The sequence below is a fragment of the Homarus americanus genome, unplaced genomic scaffold (genome assembly GCF_018991925.1).
Source record: "Homarus americanus isolate GMGI-L3 unplaced genomic scaffold, GMGI_Hamer_2.0 scaffold26351, whole genome shotgun sequence".
Classification (NCBI taxonomy): domain Eukaryota; kingdom Metazoa; phylum Arthropoda; class Malacostraca; order Decapoda; family Nephropidae; genus Homarus; species Homarus americanus.
Genome location: NW_024724368.1, coordinates 6,049,248 through 6,069,997, shown reverse-complemented (window position 1 = coordinate 6,069,997; position 20,750 = coordinate 6,049,248). Strand labels below are relative to the sequence as shown.

The 20,750-nt window shown below is 43.9% G+C and overlaps 9 non-coding genes across 9 annotated transcripts; all 9 read right to left on the bottom strand.

The window, feature by feature from the left end:
* Nucleotides 1-6,234: 6,234 nt before the first annotated feature.
* On the bottom strand, nt 6,235-6,306 carry Trnam-cau. Its single transcript has one exon. It is a non-coding gene; the product is annotated as a tRNA-Met (tRNA).
* A 1,207-nt stretch (nt 6,307-7,513) lies between these two features.
* Trnav-cac lies at nt 7,514-7,586 on the bottom strand. Its single transcript has one exon. It is a non-coding gene; the product is annotated as a tRNA-Val (tRNA).
* Nucleotides 7,587-9,006: 1,420 nt separating this feature from the next.
* Nucleotides 9,007-9,078, bottom strand: Trnam-cau. Its single transcript has one exon. It is a non-coding gene; the product is annotated as a tRNA-Met (tRNA).
* Nucleotides 9,079-10,257: 1,179 nt separating this feature from the next.
* Nucleotides 10,258-10,330, bottom strand: Trnav-cac. Its single transcript has one exon. It is a non-coding gene; the product is annotated as a tRNA-Val (tRNA).
* A 1,404-nt stretch (nt 10,331-11,734) lies between these two features.
* Nucleotides 11,735-11,806, bottom strand: Trnam-cau. The gene has a single exon. It is a non-coding gene; the product is annotated as a tRNA-Met (tRNA).
* A 1,205-nt stretch (nt 11,807-13,011) lies between these two features.
* Trnav-cac lies at nt 13,012-13,084 on the bottom strand. The gene has a single exon. It is a non-coding gene; the product is annotated as a tRNA-Val (tRNA).
* Nucleotides 13,085-14,464: 1,380 nt separating this feature from the next.
* Trnam-cau lies at nt 14,465-14,536 on the bottom strand. The gene has a single exon. It is a non-coding gene; the product is annotated as a tRNA-Met (tRNA).
* Nucleotides 14,537-15,729: 1,193 nt separating this feature from the next.
* Trnav-cac lies at nt 15,730-15,802 on the bottom strand. Its single transcript has one exon. It is a non-coding gene; the product is annotated as a tRNA-Val (tRNA).
* Nucleotides 15,803-20,185: 4,383 nt separating this feature from the next.
* On the bottom strand, nt 20,186-20,257 carry Trnam-cau. Its single transcript has one exon. It is a non-coding gene; the product is annotated as a tRNA-Met (tRNA).
* Nucleotides 20,258-20,750: the final 493 nt, after the last annotated feature.

The following is a 20,750-nucleotide window of genomic DNA, read 5'->3' as shown; positions in this document are numbered from 1 at the left end:
GAGAGACCCTACCTGCCTGCCTGGCCAGCCAGCAGAGCAGCCTGCAGGGACAGTGGCCTGTGTGGTAGGCAGGAGGTGGAGGCCCTGTGGTAGGCAGGAGGTGAGCCCTGTGGTAGGCAGGAGTGTGGAGCCCCTGTGGTAGGGCAGGAGTGTGAGGCCCCTGTGTGGGGCAGGGGTGTGGGGCCCCTGTGGAGCAGGGAGGTGGGGCCCTGTGTGGTAGGCAGGAGTGGGCCCTGTGGGGTGAGTGGGGGCCCTGTAGGCAGGAGGAGCCCTGTGTGGTAGGCAGGGAGGTGTGGGGCCCTGGGTAGGAGTGTGGGGCCCCTGTGTGGTAGGCAGGAGTGTGTGGGGCCCCTGTGTGGTGGCAGGAGGTGGGGCCCTGGTGGTAGGGGTAGGAGGTGGGGGTCCCTGTGTGTAGGCGGGAGTGTGGGGCCCCCTGTGGTAGGCAGGAGTGTGGGGCCCCTGTGTGGTAGGCAGGAGTGTGGGGCCCCTGTGTGGTAGGCAGGAGTGTGGGGCCCCTGTGTGGTAGGCAGTATATCAGGGCTCCTGTGTTTAAGTATAAAAACCTGGGAAGTGTAGACGGGATACTGTAGATAAATCAGAAGATAATGACGCTTTGACGACCCAAGTGCCAAGGCCCCGAGGTGTGAGCACATGAGCTATGAAAACATGTGCACGGGTGTGGCGAGGCGAGGTGTGAGAACCTGTGTTGTGAGGACCCCATAGTGTGTAGCCGCGATAATGACACTTCCAGGTGCATAAAAAAACTGATATCCAAGTTGAACAGTGAAGCCCCGTGAGAGGAGGACTTGAGACTCGAGGAACTGACCTTCTGGTGAGGAAAAGGGACAGAGGAACGTTACAGTGCAAGAAAAGAGTTTCTGCACCGCGAGGAAGTCAGTCGAATGTTGAGTTAACCAAAAGATGACTAAAAGGAAGGAATAATGCCAAGAGGCGCCTGCACTCGTGAGGATGTTTAGCTGTAAGGAGTTGGCCAAGCGGCGAGGAACAGGAAGGAACGTCTGGCAGCGACCATTCATGTGTCAAGATGGTTACAGCCTCATGAATTATTATCACTTGACACACACACACACACACACACACACACACACACACCATCGCGTTCGGCTTGTGTGTGTATGGTTAGTTTTTCTTTTGTGTTGTTAGTGGTGAGGTGTTTATGGTGTGTACAGTTAAGTGGCCTTGTTAGTGGTGTGTTGTTAGTGAACTGGTGCTTGGTTTGTGTGTGTGTGTGTGTGTAAACCATTGTCTTTATGGTAATCAAGTGACTCGAGCAGACACAATGGGTGACTCAAGGAAGCTCTTGAATGTAGGTAAGTCAATGTTGGTGTCCGGGGTGAGAGTGAATACAGGATCTCAGTATTCGAATATGAATACGAAAACAAACCAAAAAATTCCGAATACTAATATATTTAGGAAGTATTAATAATTACATTGAATTCTTTGGAAAAACGATACCCTTTTCTTGCTATCAATAAGATACGAAGTAGACGATCACCTAATATTCAATATCTCATAACTATACAGAAGCTATATTTACTAAATGTTGGTGTCAGGGTAAGTTCATCTTGGTGTCCGGATAATGCACTGTAGGTTTCTAACAACCAATGTGACTGACAACTAAATGTGGTCTGACAAGTGACAATCAACTGAATATGGCTTTGGCTTTATTCTTTTTCTCTTCTACGGGGTCAGCCCACCCGGGCACAGGCCAGCGACCCACATCGGGGCCTGAGGTGCGGAAAAAAAATGAAAAATTAAATTGCACCATAAAAAAAAATAAAAAAAATGGATAATATAAAACGGATAGAATGAGAAACAATATATGTGTGTTGTGTTGTGTTGTCAATAGTAAGAGACAATCGAGACCCTGCAATTGTGTGTAAATGAAGCAGAAAGTCAGATCAGCAACCTGGGACTTGGTCACAATTTTCGTGATGCCATATGGCAGCAGGGTCTACCATTAGACAATACATTATGCTTCCAATATCTTCCCAGGCGGTAGTACCTCCCTGTTTGGTAGCTGCCTACTACCTACTACCTGCTGTTAGGCAAATATCACCGAGGCATGTGATACCCAACCACATAATACAGTAACTGGGGAACCAAGTGTAACTGCACCATCTGACTGTCAACCATTTATAACTGTAGCTCCTGCGTGCAAATCAACTGTAACTGTGGCATGTGAAAGTCAACCTTCAACCAATTGTCACTAACACATCACTTAACAGGCCGCATGACGTTATGGCAGACGTTCAGGAGACAGTAGTGAAAGTCTCTTCTTCTCATGAGGTTCACCAGAGGGCGCGACTAGCTGTTACTCTTGGACACAGTTGAGTAAATCTATCGACAAACACACAACCAAAAGTCTCTGACCACATCTCATACTCCATCTTGAAAATAAGTTTCGGTATCTCCTCCCCTCAGGTAATCTTCACCATCTAAATAAACAAATGTAAACAGAGGTAAACAAACTTTCTCCTCGGGTTAGTGGCTCAAGCGTTGACCGGCCTCCTGCGTGGATCACACCGCCGATAAGACCAGCTTTGATCTTGTGGCCCGTGAAGTGTGTGTGTATAGAGAGGCGGGAGGGACTTTATTCATCCAAGTGTTACGACTCGATCAAGTATAAGGGATTAAACTCCTCCCGTCTTATTCTACTTGAAGGAGAAGAGAATCTTAACCCCTAAGAACAGGTCTGGTCGGTCCTGGAAAAGTAACCCGGAGATAGGCAAAAAATATATATACAAAACCAAACCTTTTAAGGAAGAGTTCAGGTGTGACACGAACTCTTATGAGCCATCAAGGTGGAGTTATTCCCGTTTAATCTTCCATTACAAGCTATCTCGGCTGTAATTGGTGGCCAGAAAAAGACACACGGGGCCTAAAAGTATGTGAGGTAGGAGACGGGATACCTCAGTGAGGAGATGGGGTACTTCACTGAGGGAGGAGACGGGGTACCTCACTGAGGGAGGAGACGGGGCACCTCACTGAGGGAGGAGACGGGGTACCTCACTGAGGGAGGAGACGGGGTACCTCGGTGAGGAGACGAAGTGCTTCGGTGAGGAGACGGGGTACCTCAGTGAGGGAGGACGCGGGCTACTTCAGTGAGGGAGGAGACGGGGTACCTCAGTGAGGGAGGAGGTATAAACTGCATCACAGAAGGCGACGAGCAAGTTTAATGGTCCTATACAATATGCATCAGGGGACGCCATGTGAATATTAAAGCAGTGTGTGTGTGTGTGTGTGTACCAGAGACAGTCAACCACGGCCTGGATAGTAACTGACCAAGGGGAGCCTGGTAGTGCTGGGCGGCGGGGCGGGGGGTGGGGGGGCACCACACACGGGTCTTACTGGTGGTGCTGTGTGCCGGATGAATATTTAATTAATCTCTTTATTACTGCAGCAGTGGGCGAGGGTATAAGGATCTGGACTGGATTCTGGTAATAAAAATTCATGTCAGGTTTAGTTCAGGTCTGACCGGAACTTTTAAAATTTATAATTATGGACAAAGTTTGTGATGGTGAGGACGTCGGCACGTAAAACAGCCCCTGGGGTTGTGGGACTTTCGGAAAAAGGCGACAGAATATGATCTATGAGCCCCAACAAGAGCACTTGAGGGAGGGGCGAGAGCGTGGTGTCTGCAGTGTGGTAATGGTCATCCCGCGAGTGAGAGCTTCGTGCAACACAACGACAATGATTTTCTCCTGTTTTGCATCGTCGTTAAGGTACCCCCGGGACGGCCCGCATTAACCTAACCATCCGACAACATTAAATCGGTTTCTTGTACACGGAACGACCAGTTTCTCGGCTGGGTAAGCATGTAAAGCCAGGTTTACAGCGGCTGTTAACACTCCTCCCAGCCTGCGGCCACGAGGCAAACATTCGTTTCACACAACAACAAAAACATCTTCCATGATTACCTCAGAGTTGCGACTCATCAAGCGGGCGACGTGTGAATGCTGGATCTCGGAGCCACGACCATAAAAGAGCGACTTATGTAAACTCAGACGTTAACAAACTCAGGGAAGATAATTTAACGACCTGTTTGCCATTTTGAGATGTGTGTGTAACAAGCCACAGCACCTTGGCTCAGGGCCGACCATCGCTCCTTCTGGCTCCGTCCTGGGTGGTGGCGACGCCTGGACCACCAGTTATCTCAACCCTGGATATATTCAGCAGCCACACACTTACTTATCATGTTTACCGAGATCAAACTCCACTCATTTATATACGACAAGACAACAAAAATGCTGTAATTTCGTAACTACATTCAGGATACAATAGTTCTGTTGACAAATAAAATAGAGGTAAAGATATACAGTACAATATAAAACCTTATCAATTAGGCTGAACCTTGTGTAACCTATAAGGACACACAGGTATATGTTGTCTGATGAACCTCTTTCCATTTTGTCACAGGACGACATTCTAGATTTAATTATTTACGTTTTAATCCTATAATAATTATTCAATGGCCATGTATCATTTTATCTCCAATGATAAACTTGGTATGAAACTTGTCAGTAGATATGAAATGATTCATAAACCTTTTCCAACAACTTTCTATCAAAACATTCACCATAATGCCTTAACCTACCAGCTGATCAGATAATAAATGGATGTGACACAATCATTCACCTTCGTCATTCTCTAAACTGAAAATCACCTGGTGACAACACCTTAAATCCTTGTCCCAAACGCTGACCTAACACCCCCCCCCCTATAGTTACCACCTCACCTGCCACCCATCACTGTCCACAGATGATTGCTTCCTGACCTAAAAAAAAGGCAATTACAACAAGTGTATAGCGCTCTGCACAGGTGCCCTCACTCGGGGCACTTAAAGTTCTCTCATCTGCCCTGTCAGACGGAACCTACTGACTGGGTTACCATTCCCTGAAGAGTTACGCCGAAGTTTTCCAACATTTGCACACGGATGAAGAGTGAGGGTATTCCAGGAACATGAGACGAGCGAATTACTGTGGTTCACCTGGTATTACAGAACTCGGATACATATAATGCTGTACTCCACTAAGGTAGCCAATGCCATTAATCACAGCACGGGGCCACTGTTTCATCTGATTTTATTTTAAATATTTTTAGTATTACCTGAAGAATAGACACCCCAGTTTTTTCACGTGGTGATTAAACGCCCAAACGCTAACCCGACATAACCTAACCTCTCTTGGTAATTACCTTATACATGTCTACAGTGGTTCAACACATACTCTTGGCATTATGTGGCATATACTTCTGGGCCATTTATATGGTGGGTGTATATCTAATAATACTATTTTTCATAACAAATTATGTCGGAACAACAAAATGAAAAGTAAAAGCACTCCTTAATACAGGGTGTCCCAAAAGTCCCCTTACTCAAAGTTTGGCAATTTATAGTAGTTTAATGGCTAACGATAGCCACCCATGGTTTCACGCGGCACATGCTGGCAACATCGCAGAAGATTACCGAGTCATGTACCGATCACGTGACTTCGCGCATGAGCGGGTAGAGGGACATTAGTGTGAGTCTTAAGCGAGCACAGAGGGTCGCTCTGTTGGAGGCGTACTTTGAGTGCAAATCTTATCAACAGTGTGTTGAAATCTTTAGAAGGAGATTCCCCGATAGCCCGACACCATGTAAGGCTACTGTTTATGAACTGGTGAAACGTTTTCGTGACACAGGAAGTGTGAGAGACAGACCAAGAACCGGGCGGCGGTCAGTAGTGACACCAGCCGTTCACAGGGCTGTCAAACGTTTAAAGTAACGTTCATAGAGAGTAAGGGTAGTGCAAGACCTGCTCCCGTTGGACACAAACAAGCGTGTTCACTAATGCCGTTGGTTGAACAAAGTTCACACACAACAATGCCACAGTGCTGGACACGAGATGTTTCACGGACAAAGCCTGGTTTCATATAAACGGGTACGTAAATTCTCAAAATACGCTATGACAAACCCCACAATGACTTACGGGGAGATTACAACAAACTCTGGTGTCACTACTGATCACAAGGTGCAGGTGGTGAGTGTAGAGATCACAAGGTGCAGGTGGTGAGTGTAGTGATGCCAAGGTGTAGGTGGTTAGTGTAGAGATCATAAGGTGGAGAGTCATGTCACCGGTTCAGTCTCCAGCATTCTGATCCAGTGTTACACCGCCTTGCCAGTTAACCACGTCACTCCTTCCCACAGACACCGACACAAAAATGAGTCGAATATAGCAGAGCGTGGTTTCGATCCACGGACCTCTGGGTTATGGGCCCAGCACGCTTCCACTGCGCCACTCTGCTTCTTAAATACTCACAAAATGTTCCTGAATTTTCATTTGGTTCTAAAAACAGAAAATAGATCATGGCTTAGATATTTTAGTTTGTTTACTTGGTGTAGGTGGACGATGCTGTGTTGTGTAAGGAACCAGAGGTAAATAAGTTAGATTAAGGGATCTTGTTGTGGAAGAGGAACACCAAAACAGGAAATATCTGGGATTACCTGAAGATTAGACACCCTACCTTATTTCACCTCATGATTAAACTACCGTAGATCTAACACTATTCTAACGTAACCTCCCCCAATAATGGCGAGGATTTTTATTCAAGTGAAATAAAGTAGGGTGTTTAATCTTCAGGTGATCCAACATGTCAACAACATCCAAAGAGAGAGATTAACAACGAAATAATAGAGCGAGTTATTTTTGCTCCTGATAACGACCATCCTGTATAATGATGGGAAAATTCATAATAATAAAAGGAAGAAATGTTTTGACTGGTGTTGCTTCACTATTAACTGTGTTGGGCAGGTGGTGGTGACTGGTCCTTGTTGTGGTGGTAAATTTGTCTGTTGGCATTATTATTTATGTGTCTTTCTTTGGTGAAATAATAACAACAAAGATTTTATATGTAAATTGTATGTTAGTGTGAGGGAGGGAGAGGTAGGTGTGTGTGTGTGTGTGTGTGTGTGTGTGTGTGTGTGTGTGTGTGTGTCGCTCACCTGGGAGATTACTCCACACGGTAACGCTTGGAAGATCACCACCCAAGAAGGTGTCAATAATTTCGAGTTAGCCCGACTGCATAACGAGGCAGACAAGCGCCAACGCCAAAAAGACGCTGCCGCCGCCCCTCCCGCACTAGATGTAGCCCCTCACATGTGCAACATCTGTAATCGACCCTGAAGGTCCCGTATCGGCCTCTTTAGTCAGCTCTGAACTCACCAACGAAGGTGACATCCTTAATAACTCACATCATTGTATCATAGCTGGATGATCGTCATAATCGATTCCGAGTGACAGGAAAGTAGTAGTAACTTATGACTAAATAGATGACTTGTATTGTGAACAAACAAATATCATAGTTCGTGTTAAAATATTAAACAAACACAGTCTGTACAAGCATAAACACACTGGCTCTACAAAACAAACACAGGAAAATGTTCACAGTGCTAAACAGATCTCGTTACACTACATAATGTGATGATTTTTAACTTTCATAAAATGGATAATCGTGTTTCCGCCCGGGATCGAACCGGGGACCTTGCGCGTGTGAGGCGCACGTGATAACCACTACACTACGGAAACCTGTAATAACATGATGTAGTCTGTTAGGAAGGAATGATCACTCTTTGTGATGTCATGATCATCGTCACTGGAAAGGTTGGTCTTGAATCCGTGAATGTTCACCAAGCTGTTGACTGAGGCAAAGCACAGATGGTGTCTTTTGATAACTCCTTGCCATCAGGGGTCCATGGTCCACTTTCGAAGAAATTCATCACAATGAAAATCAAGAAGTCCATGAGAGTATCAGGCAAAGATGTGTATGACATTAATCTCATCTACTACAGATTGTTGGGTCTACACCAAGCGAGGGACGTAGAACTAACAACTGTCCTCAAGTACGAGCTAGCTCCTCTTCCAACACCCATGTTCACAGAGTCCCGAGGTATGCTCATTGCCAGTTCAAAGTCGACACTCAAGAAGAAATTCCAAGAGTTGGTTTCCGTCCGTCTATCACCGGATACACAAATGCTCATCATTGATGGATGTGCCATTATGTGGTGTGTGCACTGGCCATACAAGGGAACTATCCAGGACTACGTGGACAATGTCTGCTCCTTCATTCTCCGGCGAACTAAACAGACTTATGTATTCGTCATCTTCGACCGTATTAAGAGTGCGACAAGATCTACACGAGCTGGTCAACATAACATTTAGCACCATCGCCTGAATCCACAGAGTTCTCTGTCACCACAGAAATCACTCCTGACGGTAACCGGAAATGAAGTCCAGTATAATAACTAAGACGCTGTTTGTAGAAAAAACAAGCACATAGTCTGTAGATTGGTTCGTGTATTTAATTTTGATCGTCCATTTTTTTTAATTTAATTAAGTTAGCGTTAAGGTGTTTAATCATCAGGTGAAATATGCTTGTAATTCTTTTGGTGATCCCAATATTGGTTACTGTGAGACATACGTTTGGGTATAAGGCGGTAGTATTAACACAGGTGGGTGTAGGTAAGTGTAGCGATGGTTGGGTTTGGGTAATTAAGTGTAGGCAGGTGTATAGTGACCTTTGAGTGTGGGCTGGTAAAAGTATCGACCATTTGGTGTGATATATTAAGTGTCGTGACCACTGGGTGTGGGAGGTGAGTGTAGTGATCCCAAGGTGTAGGTGGTGAGTGTAGTGATCCCAAGGTGTAGATGATGAGTAGTGATCCCAAGGTGTAGTGATCCCAAGGTGTAGGTGGTGAGTAGTGAGTGAGTCACTGGTTTAGAGTCATTTAGTGTAGTGACCACTGGGTGTACCGGCTCGATCTCTGGGTATAATTTGGTGAATGAATTAACCTTAAATATGTTCGTCATCAGTGCGACTTTTCACACAAACTAATTCCCTGTCGTGTCCTTGGTTCAGTCTCCAGCATTCTGATCCAGTGTTACACCGCCTTGTCAGTTAACCACGTCACTCCTTCCCACAGACACCGACACAAAAATGAGTCGAATATAGCAGAGCGTGGTTTCGATCCACGGACCTCTGGGTTATGGGCCCAGCACGCTTCCACTGCGCCACTCTGCTTCTTAAATACATCTAAAATGTTCCTGAATTTTCATTTGGTTCTAAAAACAGAAAATAGATCATGGCTTAGATTTTTTAGTTTGTGTACTTGGTGTAGGTGGATGTTGCTGCGTTGTGTAAGGAACCAGAGGTAAATAAGTTAGATTTAGGGATCTTGTTGTGGAAGAGGAACACCAAAACAGGAAATATCTGTGATTACCTGAAGATTAGACACCCTACCTTATTTCACCTCATGATTAAACTACCGTAGATCTAACACTATTCTAACGTAACCTCCCCCGATAATGGCGAGGATTTTTATTCAAGTGAAATAAAGTAGGGTGTTTACTCTCAAGGGGATCCAACATGTCAACAACATTCAAAGAGAGAGATTAACAATGAAATAATAGAGTGAGTTATTTTTGCTCCTGATAACGACCATCCTGTATAATGATGGGAAAATTCATAATAATAAAAGGAAGAAATGTTTTGACTGGTGTTGCTTCACTATTAACTGTGTTGGGCAGGTGGTGGTGACTGGTCCTTGTTGTGGTGGTAAATTTGTGTGTTGGTATTATTATTATTTGTGTGTCTTTCTTTGGTGAAATAATAACAACAAAGATTTTATATGTAAATTGTATGTTAGTGTGAGGGAGGGAGAGGTAGGTGTGTGTGTGTGTGTGTGTTAGCCCCTCACCTGGGAGAAGATTACTCCACACCGTAACGCTTGGAGGATCACCACCCCAAGAAGGTGTCAATAATTTCGAGTTAGCCCGACTGCATAACGAGGCAGACAAGCGCCAACGCTGTCGCCGCCCCTCCTGCACTAGATGTAGCCCCTCACATGTGCAACATCTGTGATCGACCATGAAGGTTCCGTATCGGCCTCTTTAGTCAGCTCGGAACTCAACAACGAAGATGACATCCTTAATAACTCACATCATTGTATCATAGCTGGATGATCGTCATAATCGATTCCGAGTGACAGGAAAGTAGTAGTAACTTATGACTAAATAGATGACTTGTATTGTGAACAAACAAATATCATAGTTCGTGTTAAAATATTAAACAAACACAGTCTGTACAAGCATAAACACACTGGCTCTACAAAACAAACACAGGAAAATGTTCACAGTGCTAAACAGATCTCGTTACACTACATAATGTGATGATTTTTAACTTTCATAAAATGGATAATCGTGTTTCCGCCCGGGATCGAACCGGGGACCTTGCGCGTGTGAGGCGCACGTGATAACCACTACACTACGGAAACCTGTAATAACATGATGTAGTCTGTTAGGAAGGAATGATCACTCTTTGTGATGTCATGATCATCGTCACTGGAAAGGTTGGTCTTGAATCCGTGAATGTTCACCAAGCAGTTGACTGACGCAAAGCACAGATGGTGTCTTTTGATAACTCCTTGCCATCAGGGGTCCATGGTCCACTTTCGAAGAAATTCATCACAATGAAAATCAAGAAGTCCATGAGAGTATCAGGCAAAGATGTGTATGACATTAATCTCATCTACTACAGATTGTTGGGTCTACACCAAGCGAGGGACGTAGAACTAACAACTGTCCTCAAGTACGAGCTAGCTCCTCTTCCAACACCCATGTTCACAGAGTCCCGAGGTATGCTCATTGCCAGTTCAAAGTCGACACTCAAGAAGAAATTCCAAGAGTTGGTTTCCGTCCGTCTATCACCGGATACACAAATGCTCATCATTGATGGATGTGCCATTATGTGGTGTGTGCACTGGCCATACAAGGGAACTATCCAGGACTACGTGGACAATGTCTGCTCCTTCATTCTCCGGCGAACTAAACAGACTTATGTATTCGTCATCTTCGACCGTATTAAGAGTGCGACAAGATCTACACGAGCTGGTCAACATAACATTTAGCACCATCGCCTGAATCCACAGAGTTCTCTGTCACCACAGAAATCACTCCTGACGGTAACCGGAAATGAAGTCCAGTATAATAACTAAGACGCTGTTTGTAGAAAAAACAAGCACATAGTCTGTAGATTGGTTCGTGTATTTAATTTTGATCGTCCATTTTTTTTAATTTAATTAAGTTAGCGTTAAGGTGTTTAATCATCAGGTGAAATATGCTTGTGCTAATTCTTTTGGTGATCCCAATATTGGTTACTGTGAGACATACGTTTGGGTATAAGGCGGTAGCATTAACACAGGTGGGTGTAAGTAAGTGTAGCGATGGCTGGGTTTGGGTAATTAAGTGTAGGCAGGTGTATATTGACCTTTGAGTGTGGGCTGGTAAAAGTATCGACCATTTGGTGTGATATATTAAGTGTCGTGACCACTGGGTGTAGGAGGTGAGTGTAGTGATCCCAAGGTGCAGATGATGAGTAATGATCCCAAGGTGTAGGTGGTGAGTGTAGTGATCCCAAGGTGTAGGTGGTGAGTGTAGTGATCACTGGTTTAGAGTCATTTAGTGTAGTGACCACTGGGTGTACCGGCTCGATCTCTGGGTATAATTTGGTGAATGAATTAACCTTAAATATGTTCGTCATCAGTGCGACTTTTCACACAAACTAATTCCCTGTCGTGTCCTTGGTTCAGTCTACAGCATTCTGATCCAGTGTTACACCGCCTTGTCAGTTAACCACGTCACTCCTTCCCACAGACACCGACACAAAAATGAGTCGAATATAGCAGAGCGTGGTTTCGATCCACGGACCTCTGGGTTATGGGCCCAGCACGCTTCCACTGCGCCACTCTGCTTCTTAAGTATAGACAAAATATTTCCTAATTTTTATTTGGTTCTAAAAACAGAAAATAGATCATGGCTTAGATTTTTTAGTTTGTGTACTTGGTGCTGGTGGATGTTGCTGCGTTGTATAAGGAACCAGAGGTAAATAAGTTAGATTAAGGGATCTTGTTGTGGAAGAGGAACACCAAAACAGGAAATATCTGTGATTACCTGAAGATTAGACACCCTACCTTATTTCACCTCATGATTAAACTACCGTAGATCTAACACTATTCTAACGTAACCTCCCCCGATAATGGCGAGGATTTTTATTCAAGTGAAATAAAGTAGGGTGTTTAATCTTCAGGTGATCCAACATGTCAACAACATCCAAAGAGAGAGATTAACAACGAAATAATAGAGTGAGTTATTTTTGCTCCTGATAACGACCATCCTGTATAATGATGGGAAAATTCATAATAATAAAAGGAAGAAATGTTTTGACTGGTGTTGCTTCACTATTAACTGTGTTGGGCAGGTGGTGGTGACTGGTCCTTGTTGTGGTGGTAAATTTGTCTGTTGGCATTATTATTTATGTGTCTTTCTTTGGTGAAATAATAACAACAAACATTTTATATGTAAATTGTATGTTAGTGTGAGGGAGGGAGAGGTAGGTGTGTGTGTGTGTGTGTGTGTGTGTGTGTGTGTGTGTGTGTGTGTGTGCCCCTCACCTGGGAGAAGATTACTCCACACCGTAACGCTTGGAGGATCACCACCCAAGAAGGTGTCAATAATTTCGAGTTAGCCCGACTGCATAACGAGGCAGACAAGCGCCAACGCCAGAAAGACGCTGCCGCCGCCCCTCCCGCACTAGATGTAGCCCCTCACATGTGCAACATCTGTGATCGACCCTGAAGGTCCCGTATCGGCCTCTTTAGTCAGCTCGAACTCACCAACGAAGGTGACATCCTTAATAACTCACATCATTGTATCTAGCTGATGATCGTCATAATCGATTCCGAGTGACAGCAAAGTAGTAGTAACTTATGACTAAATAGATGACTTGTATTGTGAACAAACAAATATCATAGTTCGTGTTAAAATATTAAACAAACACAGTCTGTACATAAACACACTGGCTCTACAAAACAAACACAGGAAAATGTTCACAGTGCTAAACAGATCTCGTTACACTACATAATGTGATGATTTTTAACTTTCATAAAATGGATAATAGTGTTTCCGCCCGGGATCGAACCGGGGACCTTGCGCGTGTGAGGCGCACGTGATAACCACTACACTACGGAAACCTGTAATAACATGATGTAGTCTGTTAGGAAGGAATGATCACTCTTTGTGGTGTCATGATCATCGTCACTGGAAAGGTTGGTCCTGAATCCGTGAATGTTCACCAAGCTGTTGACTGAGGCAAAGCACAGATGGTGTCTTTTGATAACTCCTTGCCATCAGGGGTCCATGGTCCAGTTTCGAAGAAATTCATCACAATGAAAATCAAGAAGAAGTCCATGAGAGTATCAGGCAAAGATGTGTATGACATTAATCTCATCTACTACAGATTGTTGGGTCTACACCAAGCGAGGGACGTAGAACTAACAACTGTCCTCAAGTACGAGCTAGCTCCTCTTCCAACACCCATGTTCACAGAGTCCCGAGGTATGCTCATTGCCAGTTCAAAGTCGACACTCAAGAAGAAATTCCAAGAGTTGGTTTCCGTCCGTCTATCACCGGATACACAAATGCTCATCATTGATGGATGTGCCATTATGTGGTGTGTGCACTGGCCATACAAGGGAACTATCCAGGACTACGTGGACAATGTCTGCTCCTTCATTCTCCGGCGAACTAAACAGACTTATGTATTCGTCATCTTCGACCGTATTAAGAGTGCGACAAGATCTACACGAGCTGGTCAACATAACATTTAGCACCATCGCCTGAATCCACAGAGTCCTCTGTCACCACAGAAATCACTCCTGACGGTAACCGGAAATAAAGTCCAGTATAATAACTAAGACGCTGTTTGTAGAAAAAACAAGCACATAGTCTGTAGATTGGTTCGTGTATTTAATTTTGATCGTCCATTTTTTTTAATTTAGTTAAGTTAGCGTTAAGGTGTTTAATCATCAGGTGAAATATGCTGGTGGTAATTCTTTTGGTGATCCCAATATTGGTTACTGTGAGACATACGTTTGGGTATAAGGCGGTAGTATTAACACAGGTGGGTGTAGGTAAGTGTAGCGATGGTTGGGTTTGGGTAATTAAGTGTAGGCAGGTGTATAGTGACCTTTGAGTGTGGGCTGGTAAAAGTATCGACCATTTGGTGTGATATATTAAGTGTCGTGACCACTGGGTGTGGGAGGTGAGTGTAGTGATCCCAAGGTGTAGGTGGTGAGTGTAGTGATCCCAAGGTGTAGGTGGTGAGTATAGTGATCACTGGTTTAGAGTCATTTAGTGTAGTGACCACTGGGTGTACCGGCTCGATCTCTGGGTATAATTTGGTGAATGAATTAACCTTAAATATGTTCGTCATCAGTGCGACTTTTCACACAAACTAATTCCCTGTCGTGTCCTTGGTTCAGTCTCCAGCATTCTGATCCAGTGTTACACCGCCTTGTCAGTTAACCACATCACTCCTTCCCACAGACACCGACACAAAAATGAGTCGAATATAGCAGAGCGTGGTTTCGATCCACGGACCTCTGGGTTATGGGCCCAGCACGCTTCCACTGCGCCACTCTGCTTCTTAAATACATCTAAAATGTTCCTGAATTTTCATTTGGTTCTAAAAACAGAAAATAGATCATGGCTTAGATTTTTTAGTTTGTTTACTTGGTGTAGGTGGATGTTGCTGCGTTGTGTAAGGAACCAGAGGTAAATATGTTAGATTTAGGGATCTTGTTGTGGAAGAGGAACACCAAAACAGGAAATATCTGTGATTACCTGAAGATTAGACACCCTACCTTATTTCACCTCATGATTAAACTACCGTAGATCTAACACTATTCTAACGTAACCTCCCCCGATAATGGCGAGGATTTTTATTCAAGTGAAATAAAGTAGGGTGTTTACTCTCAAGGGGATCCAACATGTCAACAACATTCAAAGAGAGAGATTAACAACGAAATAATAGAGTGAGTTATTTTTGCTCCTGATAACGACCATCCTGTATAATGATGGGAAAATTCATAATAATAAAAGGGAGAAATGTTTTGACTGGTGTTGCTTCACTATTAACTGTGTTGGGCAGGTGGTGTTGACTGGTCCTTGTTGTGGTGGTAAATTTGTCTGTTGGTATTATTATTTATGTGTGTCTTTCTTTGGAGAAATAATAACAACAAAGATTTTATATGTAAATTGTATGTTAGTGTGAGGGAGGGAGAGGTAGGTGTGTGTGTGTGTGTGTGTGTGTTAGCCCCTCACCTGGGAGAAGATTACTCCACACCGTAACGCTTGGAGGATCACCACCCAAGAAGGTGTCAATAATTTCGAGTTAGCCCGACTGCATAACGAGGCAGACAAGCGCCAACGCCAGAAAGACGCTGCCGCCGCCCCTCCCGCACTAGATGTAGCCCCTCACATGTGCAACATCTGTGATCGACCCTGAAGGTTCCCGTATCGGCCTCTTTAGTCAGCTCGGAACTCACCAACGAAGGTGACATCCTTAATAACTCACATCATTGTATCATAGCTGGATGATCGTCATAATCGATTCCGAGTGACAGCAAAGTAGTAGTAACTTATGACTAAATAGATGACTTGTATTGTGAACAAACAAATATCATAGTTCGTGTTAAAATATTAAACAAACACAGTCTGTACAAGCATAAACACACTGGCTCTACAAAACAAACACAGGAAAATGTTCACAGTGCTAAACAGATCTCGTTACACTACATAATGTGATGATTTTTAACTTTCATAAAATGGATAATCGTGTTTCCGCCCGGGATCGAACCGGGGACCTTGCGCGTGTGAGGCGCACGTGATAACCACTACACTACGGAAACCTGTAATAACATGATGTAGTCTGTTAGGAAGGAATGATCACTCTTTGTGGTGTCATGATCATCGTCACTGGAAAGGTTGGTCCTGAATCCGTGAATGTTCACAAGCTGTTGACTGAGGCAAAGCACAGATGGTGTCTTTTGATAACTCCTTGCCATCAGGGGTCCATGGTCCACTTTCGAAGAAATTCATCACAATGAAAATCAAGAAGAAGTCCATGAGAGTATCAGGCAAAGATGTGTATGACATTAATCTCATCTACTACAGATTGTTGGGTCTACACCAAGCGAGGGACGTAGAACTAACAACTGTCCTCAAGTACGAGCTAGCTCCTCTTCCAACACCCATGTTCACAGAGTCCCGAGGTATGCTCATTGCCAGTTCAAAGTCGACACTCAAGAAGAAATTCCAAGAGTTGGTTTCCGTCCGTCTATCACCGGATACACAAATCCTCATCATTGATGGATGTGCCATTCTGTGGTGTGTGCACTGGCCCTACAAGGGAACTACCCAGGACTACGTGGACAATGATGTATTCGTCATCTTAGACCGCTACATGAACTACAGCATTAAGATTTCGACAAGATCGACACGAGCTGGTCAACATGTCATTCAGCACCATCGCCTCAATCCACAGAGTTCTCTGCCACCGCAGAAAACAGTCCTGACGGTAGCTGGTAATAAAGTCCAGCTCATCAACATAGTCTGTGAAGAATTGATCAGAAGAGGACTTTAGAACAAGACCAAGCTAATCATAACCGGTACATATCCAATACCCGTACAAGTCAGTGGTGTTGTCCTTCGGCGGAGGAGTGATTTAACAACTTACCACGAAGAGGCAGACGTTATCATCGTACAACAAATGGCGAACCTTGCAGAAAATGGGGCCACAAGCATAAATGTATTATGTGATGATACAGACGTCTTCGGGCTCCTCCTCCACAAACTTGGCCTCAGCTGCCAATTGACCATGGGAGCCACTCGTCCAGACAGAGCCATGATTGATGTAGCAGCAACAGCAACGACACACACCAAGATTGCCCCACAGCTTCTGGCAATGCATGGCCTATCTGGGTGTGACAATGTTGCCTTGCTGTTTGGCGTTGGCAAAGCCACTGTTCTTGAGAATCTTTAGGCAGCTCCAAGTAGTAGGTAGTAGGCAGCTACCAAACAGGGAGGTACTACCGCCTGGGAAGATATTGGAAGCATAATGTGTTGTCTAATGGTAGACCCTGCTGCCATATGGCATCACAAAAATTGTGACCAAGTCCCAGGTTGCTGATCTGACTTTCTGCTTCATTTACACACAATTGCAGGGTCTCAATTGTTTCTCTTTCTATTGACAACACAACACAACTTTATTTTATTTTTTTATTTTCGTATTTTTTATGGCACTTAATAATAATAATATTAGTAATAATAATAATAAATCGTAGTAAATAAAATTGTTAATAATAAAAAAAAAATTTAAATAAAATAATAATGATAATAATATTAACACTAATAATAATAATAATAATAATAATAATAATAATAATAATAATAATAATAATAATAAAAAAATTTATTATTATTATTATTATTACTGTAAATATTATTATCATTATAATTTTATTTTATTTTATTTCTATTAACAATTTTGTTTACGATTTATTATTATTATTATTATTAAGTACCATAAAGAAATACGAAAATTAAAAATAAAATGAGCCTCCTGAAAGAAGAACCGCTCCTGTGGCAAAAGAGCTGGCTAGATATAACATCGACATTGCAGTCATTAGAGAGTCGCGGCTCGCAGACGAGGGTGTACTCACAGAACGGGGGTCTGGTTATACCTTTTTCTGGTCGGGTAAGCCTGCCGCAGAGAGAAACTGCATTTATGGAGTTGGTTTGCCATCCGCCAATGCATCCTCAATAGGCTAACTGAAATGTCTGACGAGTTCAACGAGCGCCTCATTACACTCCTAGTCCAACTAAATCACTCACAGCATGCCTGCTTCATCAGTGTACATGCCCTAAGACTGGGTGTAGAAGATGACATCAATGAGGCCTTTTACGCCGACCTCGACAGAGTGCTAACCTTTATCCCCAAAGACGATAAGAGTGTGCTCCTAGGTGACTTCGATGCCAGAGTTGACAGAGATGCTGACATTTGGCAGATAATTATAGGGAGAAATGGACTAGGAAAGTGCAATCCCAACGTCCTACTCCTCCTCAGCAATTGTGATGCACACAACCTCACTATCGCCAATACCTTGTTTAGGAAGGCCGACATGTTCAAGGCTTCGTGGCAACACCCACGATCGAAACACTGGCATCTCATTGAATAAATCATTGTCTGAGAAGGAGATCGCCGAGATGTCCTCATCACCCAAGTCATGTTTTGCTCAAACCACTGCGGATCTGATCATTGGCTCGTCAGTACCAAGCTCTTTCCTCACGTTGTCCTAAAATGGCCAAGGCAACAAGCCTCCAAAAGAGGTTTTAACACCGTTGTGGGTGTCCAGACTCCCCAGCAGGTCCCTCAGCATCTAGCTGACCCACCTGAGCTATCCTTCATCCATGGATGAAGGTGTATAAATCAGGAGGACCTTTGCTTACCAGTTGTCAAAACTCACACCTCGAGAATATATGGGAAAATGAGGAAATTCCCAAGCCCTTAAAAACGCCTCCATCGTCAATATTAATAAGAACAAGGGAGACCAGTCAGACCATCACGTGGCCCCACTGACGTGATCTTTGCTGCCCGCCAGATACAGGAAAAGTGCAGAGAATAGCACTGTGACCTGTACATGACCTTCATCATCGACCTAACCAAGGTCATCGACTCGGTCGACAGGGAAGCCCTATGGGAGACCCTCGGCCGTTTTGGCTGCCCACCCAAATTCATCGCCATTGTGAGGCAACTCCATGATGGCACGAACGGCAGTTTCCTGCACAACGGCACCCAATCTGAATTCTTCCCCATCCAAACGGGAGGAAAACAAGGATGTGTACTGGCACCAAATCTCTTTTCCATTTTCTTGACTGCCTTCCTTACTTGCGCCAATGCCAATTTAGCCGGCGGGGTGGACATCGAGTACCAGATGAAGGGTCTTTTTCAACATAAGACGACTTCAGGCAGGAACAAAGGTGTCGGCAGCTTCCATTACTCAGCTTCAGTATGCAGATGACCTCACCCTTGTCCCTCACACTGAACATGACCAACAGGAGATCTTGAACACCTACACAGACGCGTATGCACACTTTGGCCTTGAGGTGAATGCACATAAGACTCAGTTTTTCTTTCAGCCTGCCCCTAGTTAGGCTACACCTCCACCATCCATCCAGCTTAACGGTACTACACTCACTATGTTTCCCACTGTCAGTATCTCGGCCCCCACCTGTCCATCACTGCAGACAAGGAAGAAGAGATTCAACATTGACTCAGATGTACATCTGAAGACTTTTGTCAGACTCAGTACCCATGTCTTCAGCTGTAGGGAGCTGAAATTATATACAAAGTTGCACGTATATCGAGCAGTGGTCCTCCCCGCCCTGCTTTATGGCAGAGAGACATAGGTCACATAAAGGAGGCACCTCAAGGCAATTGAAAACTTTCACCAGCATAGTCTATGTTCCATCCTCCGAGTCCGCTGGAAGACAAGAGAACAAATGCTAGTATTCTCGCTGACACTAACTGTAGGAGCATCGAGGCAACCATTATCCATGAACAACTACGCTGGCCATGTTACCCGCATGGACAACAGTAGACTGCCAAAGCAGCTACGTTACAATCACCTAACGAATAGTAAACTTAACGCTGGTGGGCAAAGGTATAAGGATAGTCTTAAGATAAACCTGAAAAAGTGCCAAATCGACCCACTCACCTTGGAGACAATCATTTCACACCGTAACGCTTGGAGGAGCGCCGCACAAGAAGGTGTCAATACCTTCGACTGAGCCCGGCTGCATATATAGGCAGACAAGCTCTTACCAATGAAGGTGACATCCTTTATAACTCATTTCATTGTATCATAGCTAGTTGATCGTTATACTCGATTCCAAGTGACAGCAAAGTTGTAGTAGTAGGTAGAGACTTGGCACGTCCATTAGAAGTGGCGATTAAAAGTCTGCGGTTTTCTACCCACATCACAAATTGATTTTTTCGTTTAATTATGAGGCAGACGCAGCTTACTCTCCCTCCCTACTGAATTCTCTTTGTCCACAACTGTAACTCGGGGCACATACCCAAGTCCGGCCAGGATAACCTCCTGCAGCTTTGACCTTTGACCTGTTTTTCCCGACACCACCTCCCAAATTTCATCACAGGAGGTGTACCTGTTTTAGAATATTTTATGAAAAAAAAATCCGTTTTTACGATCAGGACTTGGATAAAATGAGGATAGCAGAGCGTGGTTTCGATCCACGGACCTCTGGGTTATGGGCCCAGCACGCTTCCGCTGCGCCACTCTGCTTTAAAGGTCATACTGAGAGAAGACGTAACTAATTTTATTTTTAATATCCACGTTAATGTGTGAGTGTGTGGAAGCTTTTAAGATGTTACCTGTTGGTGTCACTCTACTGCACTTTCACCTGTGTCATGATGAAACTGAAGAAACACCAAGAATTTGACGTACTAGCTGCCTCAGCAGCTCCATGAATGACGAGCTTGACTGACTGACTCACCTAGAGACAGACCTGGATTAATATTATTGATACTGATAATAAAACTCTTTATTTAGCCTAAACTCTCTTAGTGGCACCTGATATATACTGTACATGTATCTCAAGGAATTATTATGTAACATTTCGTATCATCTGGAATAGTACACATAACATGATGGTAATAAGAACATATCAGAATGTTACCACGATTATCACTTCATTATTTATTTATTATTTTATTTTATTTTATTTTTACATTTATATTATACAGTAAATTCGATTACCTTGGATAGTAAACTTAGA